Raw genomic sequence first — 20,737 nt, 5'->3', positions numbered from 1 at the left:
CTAGTTGTTGGTCTTTGGATGTGCCTATGACTAAATGTAGTCTTAGATATGTGTGTATTTGTAAGTAGTTCGGTGTCTCACTGTAAGCATATTTGGATGGACAGTCCTATGATTGTCCTTCATGAGTTTCCTGTCATAAACCTACTTGTGATTCTAGTGTTCCTTGTTTATGCTCTGTTTTGCATTGGTCCTCTCTTGCCTCATCCTGCTCGACTCCCATTACAAAACCACTGCAGTTACTGGATGGTATGTAACTTCATAAGAGATCTCAGCTGTCTTATGCAAGCTACATATTGTGTAATGGTTTAACCTTTATCAGTTATAAAGGTTAAACCATTACACAATATGTAGCTTGCATAACCATCTTTGTATAAGGCATTTAAAACTCAATTTCCATACCATTTAGCTGATGCTTTTATACAAAGCAACTTACAATTATGTCTGAATACAACATAAGCAATTGAGGGTTAAAGGCCTTGCACAGAGGCCCAACAGTGGCAACCCATCAAATGTCTTCCAACTCTGTCTATAGTATCAGAGCTACTGCCATCACACCAAAATTGTAATAATGGTGAGATTTGGAGATGAGACTAGTACTTAGATTAGGCTTCCTAAATTGTGTTTTCTAGTGAATGGGAATGTGGCATCATGGAATAAAGGTGGAAGGGTAAACCTGGTGGCACCACTGACACATTCACCTGCTGCACTTCTAGGTAAAACACAATTTTTAGTGTGGTCACATTAGATTGAGACAAAAGGTCTTTTAGACCTTTTAAAGCACTTTTAGAACAGGCTTCAGAAAGAAGTATATCATCTGCTGAGTGACATCAGTACTCCTTACTTGGCAGTAGTGGCCTCCCTAACTGCTTTTATCTCCTGAGGGACCTAGAAGGCCTAGAAGTCAAAGTACAAGAGCATTAACCCCTCATTAAACTGTCGTCAGGCTTGACTGGCGATGACTCCCCCAACTGTCAACTACTGAGAGCCCAGAGTACCTAGAAAGGTCTGATGATGCATTAACATGTGGTCAATAGCACTGCTAATTGCTAATTGTGGAATCAAACCAATGACTTTGGTATTGCTATCATCTGTACCTTACCCTTTAAGTAAGGTACAGGAGTACACTAATCAAGTAGCTACATAGCTACCTGTGATAGCATTTGTTTAATTGCTATTGAATGCCAGAGCTTTTCCCACAAATGTGACAGTCTTCCACAGTTGACATAAAAATTATCACATGTCACATAGCATGGCTGAAGCCACCTCCGTAGGCTGACATATCTTAGGATTTTGGAGTTTCTGTGTGTGGACAGATACAGTCTGTAAGTAATGCAGAAAAAAGCATTATCACAGCTTCCAGGTTTCACGCCGATATTTCTGAACAACTGTTGTCTGGTAATGGTCAGTGCCTGTGGTCGGCATTCTGGTCTGTACTTGTTGAAATACAGTGTCTGCACTGAGTAAGTAGGAGAGGCCGTGATAGCATTTAAAAGCTTCCATGGTTTGAATCAGGCTTGTGCACTGCTGTGCCAAAACTGAGGCTGACATGAATTTGCTGACAAATTCCTATGTGGAAAGAAGCAGTGATGCAGCCCTGCAATTAGAGGTTTTCCAATACGCGGCGGCAACATGATAATGACACACGATCATAGTAGAGGAGCAGAACTTACCAGGCTTCAGATTCAGATAGCGCCCTGAAGTAATTTTGTCATAAAGCACTTTGTTGTTCCAAATTAACTGTTGGACAGAATGTTCTCATAATTAATTATGCAGAAAACGATTGGATCCATGATGACTGTCGATGGAGGTCAATGGCGTAAGGTGATAATGCTGCAGGTAACGATAGACTTGCTGTGAGCTGTCCCTAGATGGATTTATTGGCTCCATCCCAGTATTCCAGCATTGATCCTTCCTCAACATTCCTGGGAAACAAACCTTTTTGCACATTTTCAACCATAAGAAATGTACCGTAAAACACTCTCAGAATACTGTCAGAGTATGAATAAGTTGTTCCGTTGCCAGAAATGTTGATTTGCAAGCAGGAGCAGAAAGAAGGTGGTTCAGAATCCACTTTATTAAATCTTTCTGAGCTTTATCCATGCTACAATTCCATTTTATCCAGTCAAGCTCAATGTGCTTATTATATAATAGAATAAAACTAACACATATGTTGCATTTGATATTAAACTTTGTGACTAGTTTATAGGATTTTATGAAGTGGTTAAGTATCACATTGACATGATTAATACAGTTGTAAAATGGAAGTATTTAAAGGGTGCTTTGGCTTTGGTCCAAATCTATGCAATATGTTTTGAGAGAAAAAAAAAACGTTTTCAAGTTTTTGAAGATTATATCATTAAGGCTATGAGAAAGAGTTGTAACCACATGTGTTTTTGAACATGTGCAAAATGAAGCTCACCTCTGGCAAAATATGCTTTGATGTCAGTATGTTATGGTTTTAAGTGTGCATGGCAGCCAAATGCACGACTTCTAGAATGCCTCTGTTAGCCGTTTAGCCTTAGATGGAGCTGATGAGCATAGAAGACAGGCCCAGTTTTTAATCTATTACACAATTATCTGAATCAGAAAGATAAGCAGGATGCTTAGATGGTGGTGCTTGCAGATCTAACTAAGGTTAAGGCCAATAGAAGGACATCAAAGGATTCCAAAAAGACCATGTCATCACAGACACTATATGTTTCTATAGATAAAAATAGATTTATGTTCTCTGGTCTGGTTAGGGTCACAGCTGCAAGGTTATTGTTTCATGTACAAGTCTCATAAATGGAGGAAGCCCCATGCTTTTGTTGTTTTGTTCTGATTAAAAAAGTGTTACTACACTAGTCCAGAGACATTTGAACAAGTGGATGGACAAATGAGATTGGCCCAAAAATATCTGAATTTAAATTACATTTAAAGGGGGATTTAGAAAGCAAGGGAGCCACACCTAGCAGTTTTTGCGTCACAATGTGTCCCATTGCATTCACTGTTCTCAGCCTCACATACCCTTATCACAAAGCTCATCAGAACCTCCTCAGAACTGCTTTGTGCTCTGTCAGTGGCCTTGACAGATGGAGTGTAAACATGAGGGTATTTCATGAATCATTGGCATTTCATTGGTGTAAAATGGGCAACCAGCTTCTACCACCATGCCGCCCAAGAAGGACCATTATCAAAGTGGGACGTGCACTTAGGCCTATATCAAAGCAAGTAGATAAGATCTGCTGGATTAGAAAGGCCGTTTATTTCCCTATCTCAGACATTGAGTTCAACTCAAGTTGGAGAAAAAGCATGTTTTTTTTCTCACCAAATAATACAACTGATTGAAGGTTTTATTCAGAAATGTGCTCCTGCAGCTCAAGTGGTTGATGAAGGAGGTAGAACCACCAAGTTCATGACTTAGGTTTTGATGGCGCATAAATCACTCTGGATTAGAGCATCTGACAAATCCTACAGAATGTATATACAATTGGACAGAGTGGTCATGACCAGTTAGTGAGTTGTGAACGCAAAGCTGTCCTCTATTTTCTGCTTGGGTGGGAAAGAAGCAAGCAGTTGAAGTGGGGCTGTACAATTACAATCATGTGCATGAGGCATGGCAGGTCTAAACGTACGCCAGGGCAAAGATACGGTCTTGCTCACTCCATAAATCAGCCAATCGGGTCTGGTTTATCTTCAGTGGCACCTGTGAAATGAACATATGAAATACTGGCCTTGACTTCAGTGGGGACTTTAATAAAGTGCAAAACAGTAGCAGGAGTTTTGCCACATTGTACAAATGTGAGGAAAGCAAGAATAAAAGGAAGGGCACATCGGTCTAGGCGAAAAGGTAAGCGGAGTGGTAAATCACTAACTGCTGTCCTCTCTCTCTCTGAGCCCAGAAGGAGCACATTTAAAATCCATTACCAGTGGTGCAGCCAGATGCACATCAACAGTGGCCATAAATTGTTTTATTGGATGAAGTTTCTGCAAAGTGATGAGCTCAGCTATACCAATTTCCAGCAAACGTATGTTGTTATTCTGTGTAGATGTTTTCAAATTGCACTTCAACATTATTGGAGAAGGTGGCACATGTAAAATTCAGACCAATAAACCTTCAGTTCTACTGAAGATCAAACTGAATCAGTTCAACTCCATTTTAATAAGTATACTGCTGAGTATAACTGATTTGTAACTTAGCAGATATTTAGCATCAGAAAAATTAATTGCTACATTTCTGCAGCTTTTATTTAAAGTGGTCATTAAGTATTTACAATAATTTAGTTGTGGTTGCAAGCAAGGTTAGATAAGTAATACATCTATGAGTAAAAGGTATATGCATTTCATTCTTTCTATACTGCACCTATCTCTTTCTCAATCTTAACCCACCCCCCTCATCCAAATTTTTGCTCACTCTTTCTCACTTGGAGGAATAACTGTTTGTTATATTGACTTTAGGCCTCCTGTCCCTCTTCTCCCAAGTCACACAGCTGTGTTTAGTTCAAACACAGAGGGGGCCTCCTTCCTGGTAGCTGTGGCAACCAGGGGGAATTTTGTGGATACTGTTCCACTGCACAGCAAACTCATCTCAGACCTGCAAATTCAGGTTGCTCCAGCTATGAGCAGCACACTTGATATGCTTGATGGTATCTATAATGCAACTTTTCCATGGGTTTTGTTTTTTCCCCAGAAACATGTTGGAAAATACCACACAGGAAAAGCTGGGGGTGACCCATGTTTAATGTCTATGTCAGTGTTGCCTGGAGACAGAATTCCAGCAAGCTGGGAAATGCCCTGGTTTCCCCACCACTGGCCCAGTCAGGAAGAACGTGGGTGCGTCAGCAGGTTCTGCAGGAGGGGAAGAATAATCGCCCTAGATGGCAGGTGCACCCCACCTGCATGATCAGGAGTCGTTCCACAGAGAGAAGAGTAAATGTTTATCCTTACTAAACTGCCTCTGGTCCACTGCCAATGCTGCAGGCATTAGTCTTATAGCACTGTAAGACCTTTGTGTAAGACCAAGCTACCTTCTGGATGAGCTGGAACATAGTGCTCTTAGCATGACGCCAGGCGATGCATAAAAACATTGTTCATGGCACATGGGAATGTGTGAATGGATTGGCTAGCTATCTATAACAGCTTTAATATCACTGAAAATATCATGGATGAGTTGATGAAGTACATACACTGACACATATGGTCAGATTGCTTAGTAGCAATATAGTTCCCCTCTAATAATTTGAGATTTATTTTTTCCTCCATGCATGGAGGAAAACAAAACTCTACCATATGCTGAATGATGAGATGTCTTTCCAGTATTCCACAACAAAACATGACAGCACCTACGCAAGAGCCATGAAGCAATTTGACGCATGAATTTGAAGTGCACCACATCCAGCATGGCAGGAACCAGACCAAATGAGTGTTGGTTTCACGAGGAGGCGTTTCTGCTTTCCGATAAACTATTTAGACATGATATTTGTGGCGTGACACCACACAGCTAATGCTGCTTAAAAACCATGTCAGTCTTTCATGACACCAACTAACACCACCCACCTGACTGCCCCTCACTCACATATGATGGGGAACATCTGTAGACAATAAAGTTGCATAATCTTCCATCTCTTCTCCCAGACCAGGAGCTCAGATGCCTGCGTCAATGCTGGGCACAGATGAAGCTGTGTGGGTGTTGGAGGCAGAGCCACCGGCTATAAACACACGTGAGTAACGTTAATATAATCCTGGATGCTATCACAGCTTGTTGAACAAATTGTTCTGTTGCTTTGGTGAAGGCAACAGCCAAGCGGACATGACACGTCTGGTGTTTGGTCATGCAGGGAGTATACTGGGGCTGTGCTGGGAGACAGGGGAACATGCAAAGCTTTATGGAAGAATTCTTGGGAAAGTCCATTTAAGAAAACACATTACACAATTGTAGTATAAATTCCATGTTATCTCATACTGTATAAACTCAAACAGTATAATCATATGCATGTAGGTGAGTTTCTTTTTAATTTTTTACAGTTTTTTAATCATAAGTGCATCTCTCATTCCTGCCACTGACAAAAACTAATCAGGAGTAATTTACCAAAAATGGTATATTGACTTGCATAAGCATTACGACCCACAATATGATTTTAGTAGAATGATTTCCTATCATATTTGTATTATAAGAATTATGACATACAGTGTGCTTTTATTAGATGTTTCATTCAAGCTTGTATTTCACTTTTAATGTGCAGTTTGATTGTGCTCTTGGATTAGACTCTTGGCAAACGCTGCTTTTTAATGCTCATCCAGAAGTATCGTCTCCTGCCACATCATAAATGAAGTCATCAGGGAAGAAACCATAACTGCCACCATTTCTACCAACATATCACACTACAGACTCTCTATTAGTTTTCTCAGTATGGCCACATGTCCACTGAAAATGTTTCCTGCATTGGTTTCCTAATATGAAGAGCATAAGGTGGTCTTTACATGTAGCCAGCCAAAGCAGTAAAAGTTGCAAAGCCCCAGGAAACTCATATCCCATAATTCAGATCAGTCAGACCTGATCTAAATCAGGGGAGTGCCAATCCCTTTTCCCCATCAAGATTATTCAGCCTATCTAGTAAAACTTTGTGGTCTAAGGTCTCAAATGCTCCATGGACACCAACTAGCACAAGCAAAGAAATCCAACCATGGTCAGAGGCCAGTATTATATAATTTTCTACTTTATCCAGCACTCGGTTGAGGGCTAAATCCTGACTGGAATGTCATGTATGTGGTTGCTGGCCAGGTAGGAACTTAGTAACTAACCTGGTCTATATATATGTAAAGTGGAGGTTTGAATTTGGCCTGTAACTAAGTTAATAATTCAGGGATCAATTCATTGTATCTTAATGAAGATTTCATCATGTCTAATTTGAGAACATTATGTGTAGATCCAAAACTGAGGGAAAGGTTCACCATTGTTAACAGATTACTTCAGTTATACCTCAGGTATCCTTTTAAGTCAACACAATGGTATAGGGCAAGCACACTTGTTGATCATTTCCATGGGGTCATGTGGCCATACCTTGTACTGTTTTAGAAAAAGGAAACATTTACATCCACTTAAAATAACAAAGGGAAAAAATCGAGAAAGCTGCTATTACCGTTTATATCTTCTGATAAATTGCACCAGTAATGTCTTCTGACAAACTGCAGCACACCAATGCCTATGTCCTGTAATTGAGAAATAAGATCGAATAAATTACATCTAACTGCTATTTCTGAATCACTCTTTCCTGGTGGCAGAGGGAGGCATACAGACTAAGAATGTTTTCACTGAAATTTTGTAATGCTCACATCCATCATATATGACCAATAATATCATATGTGATCGATATATTTAATAAATAGCTGTTTTCACACTCATTTTTCGCTATCGCTCTCCTTCATTCTTTTCTTTCTTTCTCTCTCTCATTCATACACGCCAATCTGCCTCTGAACACCCCCCACACACACACACCCTCACGCACATGTGGCCCACATGCAAGTGCAGAGACTCATCAAAGCAGCAGTGACAGTGTTTATGTAAGAGCGTAGGATTTGCTGAGCTAACAATAACTGAAGTATTAAACAACTTTGGAAATCACAGGAAATTGTGCAGAAACGCCTGGATTCTGGCTGTAAAATGCAGCCCTCATGCAATACAGAAAACTGAATCTATTTTAACAACAACCTAAGAAAGTAATGTAATGAACTGCTAACAGCTAAGTGTGCAATGCTAACAGACACCTTTTTGGAATCCTTCCACTTAGGACAAGATGTTGTTTCTCAAAAGTCATCTATAATAAACATAGTATGCCATAGTACATACGTTAATGAAAAATGCACCAAAATGTGTTTACACAAGAAACAATACATCAGAGAAATGTATTTTTTTAGCATGGAAAAAAAATTATTTACACCTATATGACAAGCAAAGGAAATGCTAATCAATACTCATCCAGTGATACTGTGTAATTTAGCTGTGACAACCCAAGTGCCGCAGGGCAAGGAACAGGACACAGAAGTCTCTCTTGATGTAGATGAACATTTATTAATACGCAATGAATAAACAATAAATGTTGATGGCACTCACACAATACAGACTAGGGAAATGTGACAAAACGATAAACAGCTTACAGAAACATAAACACGAGCAAGCAGTACAAATGGCAAACCATGACCACTAACACAAACAAAAATCTACTGACACACGGGTTTAAATACATACACAAATGACATGTGTAACAAGGGGCAGGTGTGTTGAATTACAGTAATGACAAGGGTGCATGGTTACCAGCACGAAGGCAGTCACAGTAAAAACAGTCAACAAAGGCAACTTCACATATCACATGATGTGTGGATACCACAGGCCACACCACGTAACGTATGGAGAGGGGAGCAAACGTTACATTAGCAAACAACACTCCTGTATATTGAACAGCTATATTTATGACCAGACCCTTGCTCTCATGGTTATATTTCAGTGTCAGTTTATTTAGCAATAAGGTTAGAGGCTATTATCATTTAGTATATAACATGAAGTGAACATACACATTTTATTTTATGTCAATGACATTATTTTATGTCAGGGTATATGATACATGTATGATACACACTTTCAAACCTAGCATCAAATTAACATTTAGAATAGACTGCAATGCATTACATCACTCTTCAAGACTAACACTCCTAATTCCTAGCACTGGCATTCTTTTATAAGAATTTTGGACAGTTTGCAAAAGCACTTTGGCCTCCCTTCCCTGTCACATTGTGTGGCCAAACGCCGCAATGAGGACTTCCTAATTTCTCAGTTGTGATGAAAGTGACTCGGGTGAGCTAGCAATGTACAGCACTAGAAGTAAACACCTGCGTGCTTTATAGAGGAGAGAGAAGCAAAGCAAAGAAGACACAGTGTTAGTAATCGGGAGCAGGGCAGGTGAGGTGGGTGGGTGTGTGTGTGTGTGTGTGTGTGTGTGTGTGTGTGTGTGTGTGTGTGTGTGTGTGTGTGTGTGTGTCTGTGTGTGTGTGTGTGTGTGTGTGTGTGTGTGTGTGTATGAGTGGGCGTGTCCTTCTCTATGGGTGCCCAGCACACTGTGAAGTCAGTGAGCAAGCCATTTAATCTACAACCATGAAATCATGACAAAAGCTGATCACATTTTAGACACATGTAACTCTGAACTATTGTAAATACAATGTGTTATTTCCAGAGGGTTATTACCCACTTTATGAATAGGGAGCAATATGTGCACACATGGTGAGGAAACCTTACTTATTTACTAGTGGGTTTAATACAGGGACCCATCCACTGGTTAAGAAGACAAATTCTGTAGTAGTAGTTTGGTTGAACAGGTGTTAAAGTAGGTGTGGCTTCAGCTTCATTGGTTTATATTTGCTTTAAAACAAAATTCCAGGGGTTTGCTTAGACCCATACAGATGTGATTTTCATCTATCCAGAAGAGGCTCAACTTGTCTGGGTAAGCAACACATTCCCTACTGAAATGGAATCCAATGAACAGCTTGCCACCAAACTGTAAACTCTGAACATGGGACTTACGAACATCAGCTCATGTTTGAGTTTTAGTTTGAAAGGTATGGTCATAATGCCAGCGTACTTCCCGAATCCAGTTGTGCAAGTTACTGGCAGACATAACTTGGATCTCTGTATCCAATCTACAAATGTATTAAGCAAGACCATTTATTTTGAACAAGCCATAAGCAGATAAGGTTGATAAGTAAGCAGATAAGGTTGATAAATGCTCATAATGACGTAATTAGTGTGAAGCATCCACAGATGTATTTCTAGTTCAGTGCTTGCTGAATGAGAAGAAAGAGGACAGTTTCTTATTATGCAGTTCTCAGAGCATGTTTAGAGTAAATGACCTGAAATATATCATCGGTACTTGAGGCATAAAGGAGAGCTGAAAAACCTTATTTACAGGCTGTAGGAATGTGCCTGTGGTTAAAGTCAGGTTTTAAAGCAAAAACTGTATTTTCAGTCATTTGCAGAGAGCAAGATCAGGAAGCTTAATTTACTCGTCAACATATTTATCAACCCATCCTTGCAAATAAATACCCATTAAATATAATGCTGAAGAGGCAAAATAACACTAACACACACACACATACAAAATGGATTTTCTGGCAAAGTTGTGCTCTTGGTAAAATTCCCCATAGTTGTAAATTCCGAGGAAAGTGCGTTTTTGGATTGGGGTGCAGAGACAGCTGACGCCAAATGCGTGGAAGTGTCCTACTGGGCTAGAAACAGCATTTAGATGACTGAGGGTAGGACAGAGACAGAGGAAGAGGCAGGCTGGAACAGAGAGCAGGCATACATGTGGAAGAGCATGTGTCTCACCTCAGAAAAACAGCCAGCCCACACTGACGGTTTGTGTGTGTGTGTGTGTGTGTGTGTGTGTGTGTGTGTGTGTGTGTGTGTGTGTGTGTGTGTGTGTGTGTGTGTGTGTGTGTGTGTGTGTGTGATGTGATGTTTGCACATGGGAGCCCAATTTCAAATTTAGCTAAATGAGTGTGTATATAGATAGATAGATAGATAGATAGATAGATAGATAGATAGATAGATAGATAGATAGATAGATAGATAGATAGATAGATAGATAGATAGATAGATAGATAGATAGATAGATAGATAGATAGATAGTGTTTGTGTGTGCATGCTAGACTAACAGTCGCTGCAGGTGGAAAGACAGGCCAGGTCTGTTATGAGGGACGGATCCCCCTTTTCAAGATGATGAGTAATGAGTTCTGCATACACTCCGGCCACTCCACATCTGAACAGTGTGGCTGCTCTTCAAAGCACTAACATGCCCGTGTGGAATGCCGGGGCCCACTTGAAGTGGCCTGGGGAGCGGGGGCCCCTTTCAAACAGATTGCCTCTGGCCAGCGCCTCTTGGCTCATGCCTGCTGTTCCTTATCCATCCACCAGTGGCAGCACAGAGGACAGCCCCATTGGGCATTCCAAACCCACGTTCATATACACTCCCCACTATACACTACTCATGGTTTCTCGCCGTGAAGGTTATCACATCCATTTGAACATAAACTGCAGCTGGGCATTAACACAGATGGCATGAGAGGTGGAATCCCAGAGCAAATATTCATAACTGTATATGCTTTGGAAATGACATAATTTTAGAACACCGACTTTTTCATGTTTTTGAGCTAAGTTTACATCTCAGAAAGTATCCTAATAATAGTGATTAATAATGTATCAAACAGCTGATTATGATATAGAATTTTGGCTTTGTGATTAATTAATTTGGGGTTAATTAATTCCAGTGCAACAACTAGATGTAGATCTAGAATCCAATTGTGTATAGGTGTTTTACAGTGACTTTTCATTCTCTACATGCTGGTTCACTGTTACTGAGCAAATACATTGATGGTATGGAAAATTGGAAAATACAATCAATGGAGCAGTTAAAATGAAGTGTTTTAAAAATTTTAATTGACTGTTGCGCCATCATGTTATATTATATCTTTGCACTTTAAGAATGTCCTCTTCCCAGTAGTGCGTAACTTTGCAAAAGATTATATTATTTTAGATTGGCAGGTTTGCTGACACATGGACAGGTCTAGCAGTGAAATGGGCAGGGCCAGAATGTGCACATTCAGCAGAAGAAGTGCAAAGTTAGGCAAACAGTGGCTCCGTTTCTAGGCAACAACAACAGTAGCCCCACTCTCTCCCCAGGGACCTGGGCACTTGTTGCGGGAAGAGGCATCCATGTTTCAGGCAACGTCGCTATGGACACAGTCTCCTTCAACACACACTTGACAATGATTGCTGGACTGGCTGGGAACATAACACACTTGCTGCTCTACACTATCACTGTACCTACAAACCTTACATGCACCTAGAGGGAGCCAGGGAAGACCCAAACCTATGGTAAGTTCAAAGAAGAGAGAAACATTCAGCACTTTGTCATGAAAATTGGCAACATGGCTCAAGGTAAACAAAAGAGAGCCACATTTATTCCCTTCATCTTGTTTGTACTCATATACACAAGGCAGATTAATGGGCCTCACTGTCCTGTTGGATGTCACTGACCCCAGTAGAGGGGAGAGGGCTGTCAATCACTGGCTTTCTGGGAAGGCACTGACTGAAAGTATGATCGGTGTTCAGCACAATCTAATCTGCTGGAAGCGATGCATGTATATTTGTCTGTTTCGTACACTGTTTCTCTACTGGCGTGTGTGTGTGTGTGTGTGTGTGTGTGTGTGTGTGTGTGTGTGTGTGTGTGTCTGTTGGTTTGGTTTATTGGTTTGGTCTACATGCTTGTATGCTCACCAAGTGCTGCATGGACGTACTTACAGTAAATCTGAGTGCATGGGCAAGTAAATTTGCTCAGTTTGTATTTATGTTCTTAATGCTTATGTGTAGAAATGTTGCATGGCCACAGAGACCAATATGTGCACCCACCCACAATCACACAGACACACACATATGGAGACACACACACACACACACACACAGGTCCTAAGTAGTCTGCATTTATCTGATTATCATATCATTGGGAACTCCAGGGAGACTTTCTCTTGTTTACTCCCAAACAGAGCTTGCTGAGTGCTAAATTGTCCACATTGTGGAGCTCTCCATGACTGGGCCTCCCAACCTATGAATCCTGTCTGTGGATGGTGGCTCAAACCAGGTTAGAGGTTCTATCAATAGACCCTATGCCCATGCTATACTGGCCCACCCCAGGGTGAGGGACTTTAGAGCAGATGTTGTTTATGGAACTTTTTCTGTATGTGCATATGAAGCTTTTAGATAGTAGATGTTTTCAACTGGCTCCACAACCTTTGGCCCTGAAGACTGATACAGACTTAACATGAACTGCCTAGTCCTTCTCCAGAAATGCAAAGATTTGGCCTTAGGTAAAAGGTTATCTTCCTCATCAAATGTCTGCATAAAAAGCCTCTTAATGAAGCTTGGTAATTCAAATTCTGGAAAGTCCACAATATCTAATAGCTTTGATTTCTTAACCTCTTGATCAGGTTCTGATGTTAGGGAGAAATATCTCGAACCACAAGTCATGACATCATGGATAACATGCAGTTGCTGGCATGTTTTAAAGAGCCAGACTTCATGCTTTCCAACTTCAAAGGGTTTACCAGAACTTCTTAACTTTGACACAACTGTGAAGATCACCAAAGCCATCTCCCTAGGGTCACTGCCCCTTCTCTCAGCTTGCAATGGGTCAGCGGTCAACGTACGACTGACATCATTGATGACCTGCTGCCAAGCCGCAGCCGTCAACATTTTGGTGGTGTCCATGGTAATGTTAGCCCTGCTTCTTTTTTTCTGGCTTGTGAGTCTTAAGAGTCCACAAACCATAGAAAGGCAATCTTTTATGATAATGTTTGGAGCAACTCTATTGTAAAAACAACGGTACATTAACATGGCTTGGCCCTCATTATGCTAAGTTTGTCCAAAATGCTCTTGAACTACAGTACTGATGAAACCTCAATGTATATTTGATGCCTTAACCAATACAAAAATATACCAACCAGTGATTTACTTGTATGGCTAAAAGGATTGTATTAAATATTAATCAAACCTTTGTTTTCATCTTCAATAAACTGCTTATTGAACATTACTTTGTACATTGTTCAATGAAGTGGCACAGTGAACTCAGGCCCCGTGAACATGTTTGCAAAGACTAAGGCATAGCAAAAGTCAAAGCCAGACATGTGTCAGATCTACACTAGCGAGATGGACAGTCCAAATGATGCTTGGGCAAGGTGACGCATCCCTTCGCACGTTCCATTCAGTCTGCATCCTCTCTTTAGAAGGCAAGCGAGAGTGTCAACAGGAGAAAAACAGCAAAGCCTTTGTCATGGTAACCACAAACCAAAACACCGCAGTCTGCTATACCTGTGCACACACTCTAAAACAGACATTCCTTCACAGATACAAAGTACTGCTTTGTGCTGACTGGAAACACATGTGACTTTCACTGTGTGTGGTTATGGATTGTCTTTGTCATGGATCATGTGTGGTTATAGATTATCTTTGTCTGTCATTGTGAAGTCTGTCTGTCACTCCTTCTAAAGCTCAAGCCTGCAGTGATTCATGCAAAAACAGTCAACATCTTGCCAGTACTCTTGAATTGGGTGAGCAGTCATTGAGGTGCTTAATTGGGTATAAGACAGGATTAATGACATGCATTCCCAGTGAGTGAGTAGTTTGGTCATGTCACTGTCTTTTAGCAAGAGTTTCTGCAAACACAATACTACCAACTGGAAGGAAACTGTGATGCTGTTACTGTGGTATGCTACCTCTGCACCTGTACTTCCCGAGTACAGGCACTGCTGTTCAGCTCCATCCAGCACAAACTGTTACAGTGGCCTGTGTGAAGTCCCTGTGTGCTTCACAGAGGGTCAATATTTAGCCAGCAGAATTAAAATAACACAGATATTTTGAAAGAGGTTGGTAGGAATTTTTAGGGAAATTATTTGAAACAGCAGAATAGAGGCCATGGCAGATCTGTTTCCTGCACTTTTAGACAATACACCTGAACCCTGTTATTGTCATAACAGTGTCATTACATGGTAAGCGAAGTTGCCACAAGGGCTATACCTCTTCTCATCATTACCATAACTGGTAATAAATCCTCATAATGCCTGTGATAGAGCCTACAGTAGTTATGGGCACCATTGTGTTCATCCTGTCTTAGGCAACCCTCCGCTGTTTTCATCCCTTACCAGTGAATGGTGGCAGAACAGCAGAGGAAGCAAGATTGAGAGCAGGTGAAAGGAGCTGGGTAGGGGCCAGTTTGGGAGCAGGATAGGGAACAGGTGAAGGGAGCAGGAGGCCTACGACTGCAGAGCTGGAAAAGCAGGAAGAGCGACGGGCTGATAAAGATCAGAGTCATGGAGAACTGCAATGGAGTGAGCAGGGGAGCTGGTGGAGGTGCAAGGGTGGGTGTGGGGTGCAAGAAGGAAGAGAGGAAGGGCTTGACAGACAGGTGGTGGCCGGGGGAGGGGGTCGGTGACATGAAAAGGAAGCAGAGAAGGGGAACGCATGGCATAGGCCTGATCACAGGGCATCCACCGGCAACAATGGTCTTAGTGTGTGATGGAGAAAGGCGTTTCCTTGTGGTTTTTGCACTGGCATACCTGAGTAAAAACAGATAAGATCCTGCTGCTGTCTCTCTCATTCCGTCTCTCTCTCTCTCCCCTCTCTTCACCCACTTTTCTTCTATCAATCTTTTCCTCCCTTTTCAAGACCTGGTGGAAGATTAAAGGTGAGTGATGATAAAAAAAAAAAAAAAAACTAGTTAGATGGGGAGAGGGTAAGCATACAGGAAGCAAAAGCAAAAGAGTAAAGTGATAAGAGAGAGTGAGAACAATGGCACATCTGTTCATGGCCATATGTGACCATGCGGATGTATGAGAGCGTATGCGGAGGGGATGAATGGTGCTCTTGGCTGGTTTTAATAGAGGTCACTGTACAGAACATTCCATATAGAAGCAGTTCAAATGGCTAGCACAGTGGATCACAAAGGAGAAAGAGTGCAACTGGAAAAAATGATAGAGGTGCAGCCTCCCTTTCCCACCCGCTGCCTTGCCTTCTATACAAGACCAGCAGCTTTGGGAGTGTGTGTGTTTAAAAAAAAAAAGGGTGTCTTTGTGTCATCATCTGATTCTGATTTTCATAACATGGCACACAGGATTGTACACTCCATGCAAGGCATGCTGCTTATTATACTTTATATGAAGTTTATACAACTGAAATATGAAGCCGCTGTGTAGAGTCTGATGAAACCTGCAGAAATATCCCTCCCATGTTAAATGCCACGGCAGTGGATAAGGAGGTGAGGAGAAGAGCACAGCAGAAAAACAAATGGAGCCACCGCAATGGCCTCTACACCCTGTGGACACCTCCATTCCTCTCCTCCTCCTCTCTCTCTCTCTCTTTCTCTCTCTCTCTCCCTCTCAAGCTTTTCCTATAACCCAGATTCCAGCCACTCGTGTGGATCCCCGGCCAGAACCAGCAGACCGCTTGACGAGTCTCCAAGATCCTGTCAACGCCAGGCTCACAGACGCAGAGGCACGTGCACACCGTAACGCTCCTTACATTTTTTATATATATATAAAAAATAGAGAGAGAGAGTGGAGAGAGAGAGATTCAAAAAGATTCAAAATTGTAGTAAAGTACAGTTTCCATAGAAATAAAATGTTTCACACAGAGGTCCTTTATCAGCTGTGCAAGAAAAATGCTTTTATATATATATATATATATATATATAAATAAAGAGGCTCTTTATATATATATATATATAAAGAGGCTCCAATTTTTAAAACCAATTCAATGGTTTCTCTAAAATAGCTCACACAGTGAACTGTATTTTGGGTGTCATTCATATTATACATTACCAGCTTGTTATGTAAAAAGCAAACTTTTTTCCAACTGCTGTTTGCAATAGCAGACTGATAATTCATGGTCAATAACAGTACTAAATATGAATTATAAATGTTTTGTAACTTCCATTTTGAAGCGCCATGCAATGCACAGGTTCGGAAAGCTAAGCTCCACAAACAGTATTCCTCTTGAACTTAATACTAATTGTCCCTACTTTTCTTCCTTCAAAATCCTGGTGTGTTCCACCAAAAGGGTGGGATGTTTCCATACCCTACCACAGGGGTCCCAACCTTTGCATTCATGGCTGGTGGAAAAGCTGTCATTGGAGTGCATTCCTAGCACATTAAAAAGGAGCAATTGGAAGAAATAATTAGAACAGGGGGCTAAAAAAAACCTGGGGAATTAGACCAAAAGAAGCAGCAGACAGTAGGGGGAAGATCTCTTACCTATAGGCAACCATCTTGGCTTCTCCCGGACCTGAGAAAGAGAGGCCAGGAGTCAGTTATGGGGAACCTTTTAAAGTACAAAGCAGTGGTGGGAGCCACCGGTTCGGGTCCATGTGCTGCCAGAGGTCCTGTGACCTCAGTTACCCCATGACTTAGGTCAGGACTGCCGAGCTCCTGAGTGCGAGCTGCCAGACAGGCCCAGAGGTGTTCCCACTGCCCTTCCCCCAGGGTGAACTTGTGGGTGAGAATACACATACAAGGCACATCAATGAAAGTTAAGGAAGGGTGGCACTGCAAATGAATTGGTCTATTCATATGGATAAAGTACCTTTGATTATACTAGACCTGATCACATGTGCTTATTTTAATCAATTCGTTTTGAGTCCTCTTTCTTAAACAATATGGTGGGTGCAGAATAGGAATCTGTTCTGTATCATTCTTTCAGAGTGAAATGAGGGAGAAAATCATTTGCCAGAAAAGGGGGTGAAAAAAGAACGACTTGAGGAAAAGATAGACAGCAGAGAAGATAGAAGTGGTGAGAGAGAAGAGGAGGCGAACCTGACGAGAGAGGGTTCAGCAAGTTCACGGTTCTCACTGCACCATGTGCATTCTGGGAGAACAATCACAGCATACTGGGGACAATCTAAAACACACACCCTCCCTGCCCACTGGAATACTCTGGATCTGAAAGCATGCCCATCTATGCTTTTGTGTGCGTGTGTATGTGTGTATGTTTGTGCGCACATGCATGTGCATGATAGCACAAATGCACAAAGCATCTTTTTCATATACTTCTTATACAGTAGCACAAAGATCAGTTATTACCATCATAATAACCTGGGTAATAGAGTGCAGTATCCGTGACTCCTTAATATGTAATTAAGTGGTTCACAAAACAAACAGTAAAGCATAGGATACCAGTGCCACTTATAAAAGGAGATGCATTTATATTTATCTGATGCTTTTATCCAAAGCAATTTACAATTATGACAGAGTACAGCTTGAGCAATTGAGGGTTAAGGATCTTGCTCAGGGGCCCAGCAGTGGTAGGGCTTAAACTGGCAACTTTCTGATTAGTAGTCAAGTACCTTAACCACTGAGCTACTACTGTCCCCTTGAAAACACACACACACACACACACACACACACACACACACACACACACACACACACACACACACACACACACACACACACACACACACACACACACACACACACACACACACACACACACACACACACACACACCTCATTATGATGTAGCTGCCAACAATGAACACAAGAAGAATTTATTAGAATAAGAGGAACCAAAAAAACATCTGCTTCAAAACCCACCCACACACACACATACAGGTTCAGAACCGTACTGCCAATTTGTCTTCAAGGCATTCCTGCATGACAGAGAGAAAACTGTCTCTCCCTTCATCAGTGATATCTGGACCCCTCATCACTCTGATTAATTAAGAAAAATCAGTTTATCAAAATTAAAGTATTTATGTTCAATTTGCTTTGAGAACTGCTATGGAGACATATGCATAATTAGAAATTTCATGGGATATGAAGCAGATGAGGGATTGAAACCCTTAGAACTGTAAGCAAAGCTAGAGTGTGTGAGGGGGTAGGGGGGTGCAAGTGAACGCTGTCATATATATAAAAAGATCAAATAGTGTGTGAAGATGATTGAACAATAAAGTAAAAGCCGTGTAAAAGATTGAAACAAGTATAGGCCTTAAGTTTAAGATGAATGAATCACAGTAATATGATGCAACAAAAAATTAACAAACCTTTATCTATAATATGACTTTAATCTTAGGCTACAGGGTTACAGTTTATCCTTAGGATCAGTATTAGTATTGATTTGTTTATGGCTAGTTTGATAACTAAATCGCATTATATTTTGTAGGAAATCCATGTTTGCTCTCCAAGGCTTGATTACATGTATGTAAAGAAAAGTAATGCTAATTGAGCAATTGCTGATAGCAACTGTGTCATTAGATTAGTAACAACACAATTACAGAGGTCAGCAAGCAAGAACCGAGGCCAGGCCTGATGCAGGCCTGAAGGAGCATAAGATCCCACATCTCTTGCACTTCAGCACTTCTGCACGTGTGGAAGCCATTTGACATTCTCCACAATCAGCCTGCCTCCTGGTGGTTGCTCCATGTCCAAAAAGAGGTCGGAGAGTCTAAACCTGAAGTAAGTGGACACTTCCTACACATACCTCCAGGGGGAAGTAGATGCATAGGAATGATCACAATGTTTTCATGTTCGACTTCTGCTGTTTGGACTGAAGGTGGGGCTGTGGGCAACAAGTAATGTAATGTCTGCTCGGCTATCTAAAAAGGAGGAGGAGGATGCAAAATAATCCCTGCATAAATGGTCAACTACACAGCTACAGTGATAAAGTTATCTTACCAATATTGCCAAGGAGTATCTGATCATAGACCAGAGTTCTTATTCTGTGAGCCCTGAATTTCAGGCACACTCAGTTGCTCCTCACTGTTCCCTGACCAGTTGTCACTGACCATTTTACTGTAGAAAGTTTTTCCTTGCCTCGTTGTCTGCACTTACCTATCAGTCCTTGAGTCTCACCCATCAGTTCTTTTGTCATTCTTCATCTCTGTCTGTTCAGCCTCACTTCAGGTTCCTCTCTGTTTGTCCGGTTTCCGTCTGGAGTGCGGACCGTCGGGTGGGCATAAAGGCCACGGTCTCATATGCAAAAAAAAAAAAAAAAAGCATTGTGCTGTCAAAACAGCTAAAAAAGCAAAGGGCCCCCAAAGCTTCTTAGCTGGGCTGGATTTGGAAGGTCGGAATCATCAGCATGACAACATGGAATGTCACTTTCCTACATGTCTGTCTGGAACTAGGCATAAAAAAAAAAGAAATCCCGTCAGATTTATCTGAAGCTGATCTTCAAAATGTGCAATGTGTTTCCATTTTGCATTTACAATTATGAAAACTGCATGACTGGGCGTAACGATATGAACAGCAACAAAAAACTCATTACAAAAATAAAATTGTAACTGCATCTTGCTGCATTTCTATATAATAACACCGGTTAACAAAGATTTTGTCCCATACAAAACATTTTTTTTTAAATCCAGTTATCCAGTACCAAGGAAAGTGGACCCCCTCTATGTTGGTAGATTACTACTGGACAGATTTTCCTGAGGCCAAATATAGGAGAAAATCATACACCTGTACATTTTACAAGTAGTTTTGCACATATTTGTAGTGTACTTTAATTAAGTAATATATATTAAGTAATATGTACTTGTACAAATTAATTGCTATGTCACTTAAAACTATATTTAAAAGCATATTCGAATGCAGTGTAAAAAGTATTATAAAGTCCACTTATTTTAGTTGGCCAAGAAAAGTTAAATTGGTACCACTTTACAATAAGACTATCTTACAATAATGGTTTTAAATTCTTTAATAATGCTGTTTAGTATTGGTTATTTATTAGCTCATGAACACCCTAAAAATCAGGGAAGTGACCTGACTAATTGTTGGTAGATAAATGGTACAACCATCAGTCAGTCTTGTATTGGCAGACAGAAAGTAGCATTTGTCTTGTCCTGCTGTTTGTCTGTAAATGACAGCTCGCCACTGGCCAAGTCTGTAGGCCATCTGTGGATTAAGTTCAAACAAATAACTAAGTTTCTAATGTTACCTTTATATATATATGTGTGTGTGTGTGTGTGTGTGTGTGTGTGTGTGTGTGTGTGTGTGTGTGTGTGTGTGTCTGTGTGTGTCTGTGTTTGTGAGTGAGACTGTGAGTGAGACTGAGCAGACAAATATTTAAGTAAACTACACAGACTTCTAGTTTGATAGATTTTCTGTGGTAATGAGTTTTTTTTTTGTTTGCTTTTTGTTTTCCACACCAAAAGACATGCTCTGGGAAGTG

The 20,737-nt window shown here is 41.0% G+C and overlaps 2 long non-coding RNA genes across 4 annotated transcripts; one reads left to right on the top strand and one right to left on the bottom strand.

The window, feature by feature from the left end:
- Positions 1-8,043: 8,043 nt before the first annotated feature.
- LOC145651918 (uncharacterized) lies at positions 8,044-20,014 on the bottom strand. Its single transcript, XR_014118014.1, has 4 exons — positions 19,399-20,014; positions 16,825-16,855; positions 15,133-15,243; positions 8,044-8,869 (listed from the first exon to the last, which is right to left on the bottom strand). It is a non-coding gene; the product is annotated as an uncharacterized LOC145651918 (long non-coding RNA).
- LOC145651917 (uncharacterized) lies at positions 11,101-18,064 on the top strand. 3 transcript variants are annotated; one of them, XR_014118013.1, is made up of 4 exons: positions 11,101-11,899; positions 15,242-15,260; positions 15,957-16,066; positions 17,270-18,064. It is a non-coding gene; the product is annotated as an uncharacterized LOC145651917 (long non-coding RNA). The 3 variants fall into 3 exon arrangements; XR_014118012.1 differs by lacking the exon at positions 15,242-15,260 and adding an exon at positions 12,568-12,662; XR_014118011.1 differs by lacking the exon at positions 15,242-15,260.
- Positions 20,015-20,737: the final 723 nt, after the last annotated feature.

The sequence above is a fragment of the Electrophorus electricus genome, chromosome 18 (genome assembly GCF_041902795.1).
Source record: "Electrophorus electricus isolate QZ-2024a chromosome 18, ASM4190279v1, whole genome shotgun sequence".
In the NCBI taxonomy this organism is placed as follows: domain Eukaryota; kingdom Metazoa; phylum Chordata; class Actinopteri; order Gymnotiformes; family Gymnotidae; genus Electrophorus; species Electrophorus electricus.
This window is presented reverse-complemented; position numbering and strand designations above follow the sequence as displayed.